Source organism: Alexandromys fortis, unplaced genomic scaffold (assembly GCF_014885135.2).
Source record: "Alexandromys fortis isolate MF-2015 unplaced genomic scaffold, M_Fortis_MF-2015_v1.1 scaffold_104, whole genome shotgun sequence".
In the NCBI taxonomy this organism is placed as follows: domain Eukaryota; kingdom Metazoa; phylum Chordata; class Mammalia; order Rodentia; family Cricetidae; genus Alexandromys; species Alexandromys fortis.
In genome coordinates, this window is record NW_026068000.1 from 5,075,948 (window position 1) to 5,087,022 (window position 11,075).

Below are 11,075 nucleotides of genomic sequence, written 5' to 3' on the forward strand. Positions count from 1 at the left end.
ATCATTCAAACAGTTTCCACTTTACGCCGAACTCCCCTGGAGCTCTTCATAACTATGTCTTATAACAGCCATTGCATAAAGTAGTGTTTTTCAAACTTAAATCCCTTTACAAAGTCATGGAATCATTTCTTCAGCAAACTGTTGTGTGAATGCAAATTAGAATGTTTTAGTTCAAATAGTGATGGGCCTCACTGAAATCCTGATAGGGACCCTACCTCCTCAAGTACTTGAAAACCAATACATAGAGAATTGGGGTGTTAGTTCAATGGTAGAGTATTTGCCTTGTATGCAAAAAGCAGCTGAGCTAGATCTTCAGTGTGTGTGTGTCACACACATGCAAAAAATAATTAGTCTTGACCTTCTAAATAAAATATAGCATGTTGGGCTAGAGAAGTGGCTCACAGGTTAAGCACACTGTGCCCTGGCTACTCTTCCAGAGGTCCTGAGTTCCATTCCCAGCAACCACATAATGGCTGCAATGAGATCTGGTGCCCTCTTCTGGCATAAAGGTGTACATATTCTATACATAATAAATATTTTTTTAAATATATATATATATATATNGTCAGAGTGTCATCCAAGCAACCCAGTTCATCTACATGTTATACCAGACTCCCTATCAGTTCCCACTTCCTGACAGGTGTAATCTTTAAGTCTTCTTGAACTCAGATTGTAAATAAAAATGACCCTTTGTGCCAAAGGGAACAGGAAAATGCAAAACGGTCAAACAAAACCTTCCCCATTTTTCAGACTTGATTAAGCATGTGACCAACACAAAGAACTCCAAAATAAGCTATTAAACCGGAATACACAGACAGCATTTTGAGAAGAAAGGGAAAGAGTTACAAAAGTAGTAAATGTCGCCAACAACCCCCTTCTGAAGACTGTGCTGGGGGCCTGTAAATAATCAGCTACCGTGAACCTTGAGCACAAGCCTAAGCGGACGCTTGGGCGGCTCTCTAACCAATGCTGGACACAGCAAGAACTGTAGGCTTGTGCCCGCTGATTCTGCACCCACTCACTCAAATGATTAGATCCTCTCCCATAGCAAGCCACGCTGAGAAGCTCACTCCCAATCTTAGTCTTCTTACCTCTCCAATTCAATGCTTGGCCACCCTCAAAACCTTAAGCAATGTTTAAACTTGAAAGTTGAGGGATACCACATTCCTATGGTTTCTTTTCTCACCTCTATAACCAGGTGACAAGTTCTGATGACTCTTAGTCACTAGCATGACTCATGCTGACTCATAATCTACCTTCCTAGCATCTGCTGCCATCTGGACCTCCTTTAAGTAATCCCGCTCACTTCTGCTTAGAGTAATCATCCAAAATGTTGTCATGATCATGACTTTCTCACCTGGAGATCCTTTGCTATGTCTGCCTTACATGACCATGTTTGAACACCTTAACTCACAAGGTCTATTCCTAGCTACCCCTCTAGTTTATCTCCCACAGCTTCAGCTACAACCACTTCATCTGCTTATTTAATCTATTGGAAGAACCCTGTGCTTTCAGAAAAACAAATTCTATTATTTTACACAATAGGCACTTAAAGGAAGTTGAACCAAGATATGACTAGACTAAAAGAAAGGTGATCTGTTTAAAGATAAGTTGATAGCCATGTGGTTAAGATGACAATGCAGAAGTCCCAGAATGCACATGGCCAACGCCCACAGGACTACCACCTACCTAGTCAGACAAAGACAATGACTGGCTACAGCTGAATGTCTCTGCAGGAAGAACTTTGGAGTCTAACAGTGATAGAAGAAGTAGCTTGAAGCTTTTTACTTAAGAAAAATCATATACCGTCTTAAAAAGAAGAAGAAGAGCTGAGATCACAGAAGGACAAAGCCTTCTTGGCATCAAAAAGTTTCTGAGGTTTAGTGTATCGTTGTCATGGCAGCTCGCTTGGCAGTTCACAGGCAGACTTGGTGCTGGAGAAGTAGCTGAGAGTTCTACATCCTGATCTGCAGGTGGCAGAAGGAAAGAACAACTAGACCTGGCTTGGGCTTTTACATCAAAGCCCAGTGGCCCCAGACACACGTCCTCCAGCAAGGCCACACCTCCTAATCCTTCTCAAGTAGTGTTACACCCTGACGACTACAAGCATTCAAACATATGGGACTGTAAGAGGCTATTCGTAATCAAACTGCCACACTCCACTAATCCCATGGGCTTATAGTCATACCATAATGTGAAAATGCATTCAATCTAACTTCAAAAGTTCTCATAGTCTATTACAGCCTCAACACTGTTTAAAGTCCAAAGTCTCTTCTAAGACTCACGGCAATCTGTTAACTTTAACCACTTAAAATCAAAAACCACATCATGTATTTTCAGCATACAATGGCACAGTATATACATTACCATTCCAAAACATAAGGAAGGGAGCAAATGCTATTAATTGTTGAGCTAGCTCTCCAGTCCTTCCATGTCTCTTTTATTTAAAGTAAAGTCTAGAGAGCAATAGTATCATCTCATCTAAGAAAGTTCAACCTTGTTTCGGCGGCAGGTGAGACTTCTTTGATGGGGTAACTGGGGGTTAGGCCTTGCTGAAGTCCCCTGAGAGTTCACATAGCTTTCATCTGTTTTGTTTACTCCTTATAAATTACTGTCATCTGTATCCATTTGTCATGCCTGTGTCTATTCTCTCTTTCTCTGCTTCTGTCCCTCTCTCCTCCCTCTCTGGGCCTCTCTAGACCTCTCCCTTATTTTCACAGATACTTTTTCTAATACAATTCTTACACGTTCTAACTTATTTTAGAGTCTTCATCTAGTCCAGTGTTCTCAACCTCCTAATGCCGCAACCTTTTAATACAGTTCCTCATGTTGTGGTGACCCCAAGCATAAAATGATTTTCATTGCTACTTCATAACTGCAAGTTTGCTTCTGTTGTGGTTCATAAAGTAAATATCTGTGTTTTCTAATAGTCTTAGATAACCCCTGTGAAAGAGTTGTTCAACCACCGAGGGTTCACAACCCACAGGTTGAGAACTATTGATCTAGGAGTCTAGAGTTTCACAGGCTGCTTTAGGATATATAATAATAACAGGTAACTTTTGTCCTTATAATAATAATAATATTTCATTGGGAGGTCATCAGGCTTAGATGGTTGTCATCTTAGTTAGGATCACTATGGCTCTGAGGACCAGGATCAAAGCACCTTGGGGAGGAAAGGGTTTATTGGCTTCCATTTTCACATCACTGTTCATCATTGAAGGAAATCAGGACAGGAACTTACAGAGTGCAGAACCTGGAGACAGGAGCTGATGTAGAGGACACGGAGGGGTGCTGCTTACTGGCTTGCTCTTCATGGCTTGCTCTGCCCACTTTCTTATAAAACCCAGAGCATTCATTCCCAGGGATGGCACCATGCACAGTGTGTTGGACCTTCCCATACCAATCACTAATTAAGAAAATGTTCTTAAATTTTCATAAATCCATGAAACTATCCAGCACTACTGACCCCTTGTCAACTTGACACACAAACACATCACCCACCATTAAACCAAAATCTCCCCTTTCATGTTCATTCCCAAGATCTCACACTAAAAATGTACATAACTTTCAAAAATCCTGCAGTCTTAACAAATTCAAACACATTAAAAGCTAAAGCTCTTTAAAATGGCCGATATCTTTTAAAATCCAAAGTCTTTCATAAGTGACTCCTATAAAATTAAAAAAATCAATTCTTTCTTCAAGAGGGAGGAACCAGGGCACAGTCACAATCTGAGCAAAGCAAACCCAAACTCCAACAGTGTAAATTACTCAATGTCCAGCTATCTGGCATCCACTCATGATCGTTTAGGGTCCTTCAAGGGGCTTGAGTCACCTCGCTGGCTCCACCCTCTGCAGCACACACAATCTGTCTTTTAGGCCCTGGCTGGCTCTGCTCCCCCACCGCTGCTGTTCTTGGTGCTCAAAATTGCTGGATCCCTTTGCTGCGACTGGGCTGTTCTTTCACTAACAGTCTTTCCTAAACTCCTTCAGGGACTCCAGCCCTGCACACAGTGTACAAGCTTCAGCTGCTATCCAATACCCCTTCGTGCCTTCAAAATCAGCACCAGCTGAGTAACTCTTACACTACCAAGTTCAGCTGCCAGCACAAGGTACAGCCTTCACCAAAGATTTCACCACAATGATCTGATCTATTCTTTTTATATTTTTTATTTATTATTATTACTTAAAACTATTTACATACTAGAGCCGGGCCATGGGGCACATGCCTTCAATCCCAGCACTGTGGGTAGATCTCTGTGAGTTTGAGGCCAGCCTGGTCTACAAGAGCTAGCTAGTTCCAGGACAGGCTCCAAAAGCTACAGAGAAACTGTGTCTCAAAAAAACAAAAACAAACAAACAAACAAACAAACAAAAAACTATTTACATACTAACCACAGTTTTTCCTCCCTTCTCTCTTCCCACCCCCCTCTCCTCACTTCCCCCATTTCCCCTCATCCACTTCTCCTCCATCTCCACTTAGATGGAGTAAGACCTCCCATGAGAATCAACAAAGCATGGCATATCAAGCTGAGGCAGGACCAAGCTCCTCCCCAAGACTGCATCAAGGCTGGACAAGGCATCCCACCATAGGGAATAGGATCCAAAGAGCCAGCTCATGCATCAGGTTCAGGTCCCACAAAAGACAAAGCTTCACAATTGTCACCCAGATGCAGAGGGCCTAGATTGGTTTCATGCCAGCTCCCTTAGCTGAATCTGATCTATTCTTAATCGCCGCTAATTTCTCCACTCCAGCTAAGAGCATCAATTGTCCCAGTAACTCAAAGGTTTCACTTCAATGGTGTCAGCCTCTTGTTAACCAGCGGGTGACTCTTCAGCCCCAGCCGACCAAACATGGCAGATTCTCACACAAATTGCCTGGAAGCCTTTGCGTCCCTCTGGAATTTTACAAGCTGAGCCTCTTATCATCCACACTGCTCTCAATGTCCTTATCTTCCAAGCTCCTACAGAACAACCCACCGAGGTCTCAACACTCAATGGTTCTTCTAGTGCAAAGTTCCAAAGTCCTTCCTTAACCCTCCACAAACCATGGTCAGCTCTATCACAGCAATACCCCACTATCCTGGTGCCAACCTGTCTTAGTTAGGGTTGGAGTTTTTTTGTTTGTTTTATTTTTTAGGTTTTTGGTTTTGCCTTACACTTCCACATTGCTGTTCATCACCGAAGGAAGTCAGGACAGGAACTCAAACAGGCAGAATCTGGAGGCAGGGGCTGATGCAGAGGCCATGGAGGAATGCTTCTTATTGGCTTTCACCACATGGCTTGCTCAACTTGCTTTCTTATAGAATCCAGGACCATCAGGCCAGGGATGACACTACCCACAATGGGCTGAGCCTTTCTGCTTCAATCATTAATTAAGGAAAATACCTTACAGGTCTGCTTACAACCTCATTTTATGGAAATATTTTCCTAGTTGAAGTTCCCTCCTCTCAGATGACTTTCGCTTGGATCAAGTTAACATGAACCCATCTAGCACAGTTCCAGGGCCTCTTGTTCCTTTACGAGCAAACTGAACCCCAACTCAATGTAAACTGAAGCTTAACTAATCAGAAACTACCAGCTGCGAAACTTGGCTAATTAGAGGCTGCTAACTAACTCCCAACTAGGAGCTCTCCACCCTAACCAATTCAATATTTTCCTCTTGGGGGCTCACAAAACTCTCTGCAGTCTGGTGCTGTCCAGGCCAGGAAGAGCAGGATGCTTATGGAATGATTAAGGCAGCGTCATCTTGTGTGTTTGCTTAGACAGTTTTCGGTCCTCTACTCCCCTCCCAACAAGTACATCTGCCTTGACAATACATTTGAGGTTTCCATGGCTTTGACTATGGTCCTGATGAACTAACCAAAATAATAAAAGTAAACTAAAATGACTAAAAAAGATATGTCAAAAATTGACATGTTGTGTCTAAAATAATTACTAGGCTCTGCTGGGAATGAACCTTTAAGGTTATACTGACCCTCATCTGACTTTGACGTAAATGGTGGTGGTCTTTGTGGGCTTTTCCTTTAAAACTCTGTACCCCAGAGCCTGGGCACCACGAGACTCTTCAGAGGCACAAGCCCATTTTTGGTCTGACCATCGATAAAAAGTGCTTAAAACTCTAAATTGACATAATTAGCATGCTTGTCAATGACTCTCTTTTGTGGATCAATCTTTTCACATAAATAAACCCAAATTTTCATTGTGTCTACATTTATTTTTAAAAACTTTCATATCACCATAGAACCTTCATCTGGTGATGGATAAAGATAGAGACAGAGACCCACACTGGAGCACTGGACTGAGCTCCCAAGGTCCCAATGAGAAGCAGATGGAGGGAGAACACGAGCAAGGATGTCAGGACCACGGGGGGTGCGCACCCACCCACTGAGACAGTGGGGCTGATCTATTGGGAGTTCACCAAAGCCAGCTGGACTGTGACTGAAACAGCATGGGATAAAACCGGACTCTCTCATCATGGCGAACAAAGAGGACTGATGAGAAGCCAAGGTCAATGGCAAGGGGTTTTGATCCTACTTCATGTTCTGGCTTTGTGGGAGCCTATCCAGTTTGGATGTTCACCTTCCTAGACATGGACGGAGGGGGGAGGACCTTGGACTTTCCACAGGGCAGGGAACCATGACTGCTCTTTGGATAGGAGAGGGAAGGGGAGAGGAGTGGGGGGAGGGGGAGAAAAGAGGGGGGAGGGGGAGGGAAATGGGAGGCTGGGAGGAGGCAGAAACTTTTTTTTTCTTATTCTCAATAAAAAAAAGTCTATTCAGAAAAATGTTCCCAAAAAAAAACCATTGATATTTAGTGATATTATTTATTGCTAAAATATTAAGGGAAATATTTCTTAACATGTTTTAAAAAAACCATGAGCTGAGGGTGTAGTTCAGCTACAAAGCTTTGATTAAAATATGTAAGCCCTTGGCTGGAATATCAACATCACACACATAAAGTAAGTGTTTTTAGAACAAAACATGAAGAGACTACATCACTACATATAATAAACATACCTGGGGCTGGAGAGATGGCTCAGTGGTTAAGAGCATTGCCTGCTCTTCCAAAGGTCCTGAGTTCAATTCCCAGCAACCACATGGTGGCTCACAACCATCTGTAAAGAGATCTGGTGCCCTCTTCTGGCCTGCAGACATACACACAGACAGAATATTGTATGCATAATAAATAAATAAATATTTAAAAATAAAATAAACATACCTGCTTAATGATCCATTTTCTGTGTGAAATCAGTGTACAGCAGACCCCAGTCAGAAACTGTAAGAGATGCTGCTTCTGTCTGTGCCAGGCCAACTGCAGCTGAGAAACATGATAAAAGCACAGAGACTCAAGTGCTGGATAGTAAACTATAATTTTGTATAGAAGCTTTCAGTAAAATAGTTGAGGAAACAGAGTCGGTATTATCTTGAGGAAGGAAGAAAACCTTTTAGTATCGTGTCACCATAAAGAACACTGTGGTCTGGGCAGATTAGCTGACAGCTGTGTAAACAGTTGCTGTAAAATTAAGTTAGAGCTAGGGAGGCAGCTCAGTGGATCAATTACTTGCCATATAAATGTAAGGACCAGAGTTTAAGTCACCAGAACCCATTTAGAAGCTGGCTGGCATAGTGACCTACCTTTAATCCCAGGACTCAAGAGGCAGAGACGGGATCCATGTGGCAAGCTGACTAACTAAACTGGCTAAATCTCAAATGAACAATGTCCAGGCTCAGTGAAAAACCCTGCCTTAGAAAATAAAGTGAGCCGGGCGGTGGTGGCGCACGCCTTTAATCCCAGCACTCGGGAGGCAGAGGCAGGCAGATGTCTGTGAGTTCGAGGTCAGCCTGGTCCATAGAGTAAGTTCCAGGGTGGACTCCAAAGCTACAGAGAAACCCTTTCTTGAAAAAAATAAAAAGGAAGGAAGGAAGGAAGGAAGGAAGGAAGGAAGGAAGGAAGGAAGGAAGGAAGGAAGGAAGGAAGAAGGGGAAGAGAAAAAGAAAAGGAAAATAAAGTGGAGAGTTACCAAAGAAGATACAATGTTGGCCTGGCTTCTCTGTGTGCATGTATGCATGGAATACACACAAAGCAATGGTTCCAGAGATGTTTGCTGACTTCGAGAGAGTTAAAGGGAACAGAAGTGTGGTGTCTGATATATGATTCTAGAGTTCAACTACAGGATCTGTGAACTATTGACCATGTCACTTCCAGGCCTAAGCCTAATGTTCTAAAGTTCACCAGTGAAGTATAGCCATATTCATCTCCAGAACACCATTCATTCCAGGGAGTTATAAATGTATTTCACACCAAGAAGAGTAATTTCCTAGTTAATGGTGTGTACACATGTGTATTCCACAGAAATTCGTTCCTTAACGCATAGAGAACTCGAGGATAAGTGTTCTGAGGCCATTCAAGCTCATGATCACTATGTTACACACAATCAGAATCTTATGCTAAATTCCTGAGTGTTTTCTCTTCTAGTATGTATTATAAATCGATCAGAAATTCAAGGTATGTATCTCTGTGTGAAGACGTCCACTATGGAATCTTCTCCCACTCCCAAAGACTTCAAATGACAGAATTAGTAAAATGTCTTTCCTGAGCACAGCTCTATGTGTTTTATTTAAAGGCACCCTGCCATGCGTAGCACCTCATTCAGATGTGCCTAGGTCCTGAGAACTTAGCCACGTTCTCCTGCAAATAGATCTTGGAAGTGTGTTTGGAGGTTACACTTGCCCTTCACAAAGGCTGCTCCTCTCTCTGTCTACAGTGGGAAACATAGCTGTTCATTTTTCCCTTCACAAAGGTTGTTCTCCTCTGTTGCTTCCCCCCTCTCCACTCCACAGCTGCCTGGCCAACCAGCTCATCCGAACCAATCGGTGGTCAATGGGTAACACATCAGAGCCAGAGCATCTCCACACAATACCCTTCGGTGTGCCTCGTATTCTCCTGGGGATAGTAGATCAAGGTCTGTGTTACGTCTATTTCTGATTCATCATTAAGCAGGACCTGTGTTTCCACTTACTAAAAATGTTCTAATCCTGTCTAACTTACAGGATTGGAGAGACGGCTATGTAGTTTAAAGTGCTGATGTTCTTACACAGGACCTGAGGGGTTTTTTGTTTTTTTTTTTTTTTTTTTGATTTTTTGAGACAGGGTTTCTCCGTAGCTTTTTGGTTCCTGTCCTGGAACTAGCTCTTGTAGTCCAGGCGGGCCTCGAACTCACAGAGATCCGCCTGCCTCTGCCTCCCGAGTGCTGGAATTAAAGGCGTGCGCCACCACCGCCCGGCAGGACCTGAGTTCTGTTCCCAGTGCCCATGTCAGGTGGCTCACAGTCACATGTAACTCCACCTCCAGGGGATCCAATATCCTCTTCTGTCCTCCATGGGTACCTGAATTCATGTACACATTCCCATACCCATGAGCTAAAATATATTCTTCCAAATGTTTTATTAATCTTAGTTTTAATAAATGTACTTCTAGAAGAAATATTTGGTGGTTCTGTTGCTAATTGTTTGTTGAAACTTAAGGTTCGGGTATGCCCAGCATTCTGGGGGAGAGTGGGAGGCACTTACACCTTTCTCAACATTATACACTCTCCGCAAAGGTCTCCCAGGCTGGGCTTCTCTGCCTCTTTAGTTTGGGTTTTATTGTTTTTTTTTTTCTAAGAGTGTTTTTGACTAAGAAAAGGAAAACAGGGTAAGTTTTCCCTTTAATCTCAAAGTTCAGGGTTCAGGGTTGATGCGTGTGAAAGCAAGTGTTGGCTATAAAATAAAGCTATCTTCTACTCAGCGTCGAATGTTCGTCCTGGTCTCACATGGCTGTCTCCTTACCTTTCAATTCCCAGGACAAAAATACCTCATCCCCAAAGCCTTTTCCTCCCGTCCCCTCTAATTCTGTTCTCTGTAAGGCACCCTTAGGAGCATTCTAGTATCTAAGAGAGTCAAGCTTACTGTACCCCGAGGCAACACTTGGGGAGTCTTCATAAGAAAGTTTGCCATAGAGTTTGTTAGAAGGTTTAGCCTCACACTGAAGGAAAGGAATTACTCTGTGTTGGAGGCTGTCAAAAATACTAAATTTAAAATACTAAAGTATGATTGGGTGTTGGATCCCTTGATTGGTTCCTTAATGAACCCTCTCTAGGATGCAGGAGGGTGGAGTGGAGCTGAAGCCATATTCACTCATATTAAATGGGAGGGGTGATGGCCGACATCATATCCTTCTGGCAAACTGGATCTATGTGTCTAACTTTATCACATTCACGAAGTGACCTTAGCTGTATGTTTTGTGCTGTATGTCTGCTTGTGTTTGACAGGAGAGCAACAGAGAAAGTCCCAGGACTCCTAATTAGCAGGACAGTTTACCCTCCTCAGTCAAAGGCTTATCATGTGTCATGTTCTTCACAGTATGAATCAGCATCCAGCAAATATATAACATCAATGTTTACATGCCCTGTGAGCGGCTAGCATGACTGGCAGTAAGACTGTGCTAAGTCCAAAACACACACCTTACTGGGATTGGCAGTAGAGACAAGGCTGACTGGTCCAAATATCCCTTCTGGGGTAGATTAGCAGGCTGCTTAGGTTTGCTCAGTGAATCTGCTAGGAAACACTCTCTAGTATTACCTTTCCTGGCGTAGCAACATTAAGTCCAAGAAAGACTTCTCCAGTGGCCTTTCCTTGCCTACTCTCAGCGATGCTGGATGAGCTAGCGGGAACTCAAAGAAAGCAGCTCAGAGAATGGAGGCCGTATGGAAGTGGCCTTGGAAGTAGCTCAGCTACTAAACAAGCACAGCCACAGGCATTGGCATGTGTCCTGGGGGAGGGTGCCACAGGTGCCACATGAACCAGATCACACAGAAGAGAGGCTTGACCTATGGGCACCTGATGTGGGAGGTGATGTACGCTGCGGATATGTTTTATTGTCATTGGTTAATAAAGAAGTTGTTTTCAGCCAATGGCTTAACAGAATATAGTCAGGCTGGGAAAGATAACTAGAGAGAGGAGGCGGAGTTGAAGAGACCCCACGTAGCCACTGTAGGAAACAAGAGCACTGGAACCTTGCTGGTAAACCACGAGCCT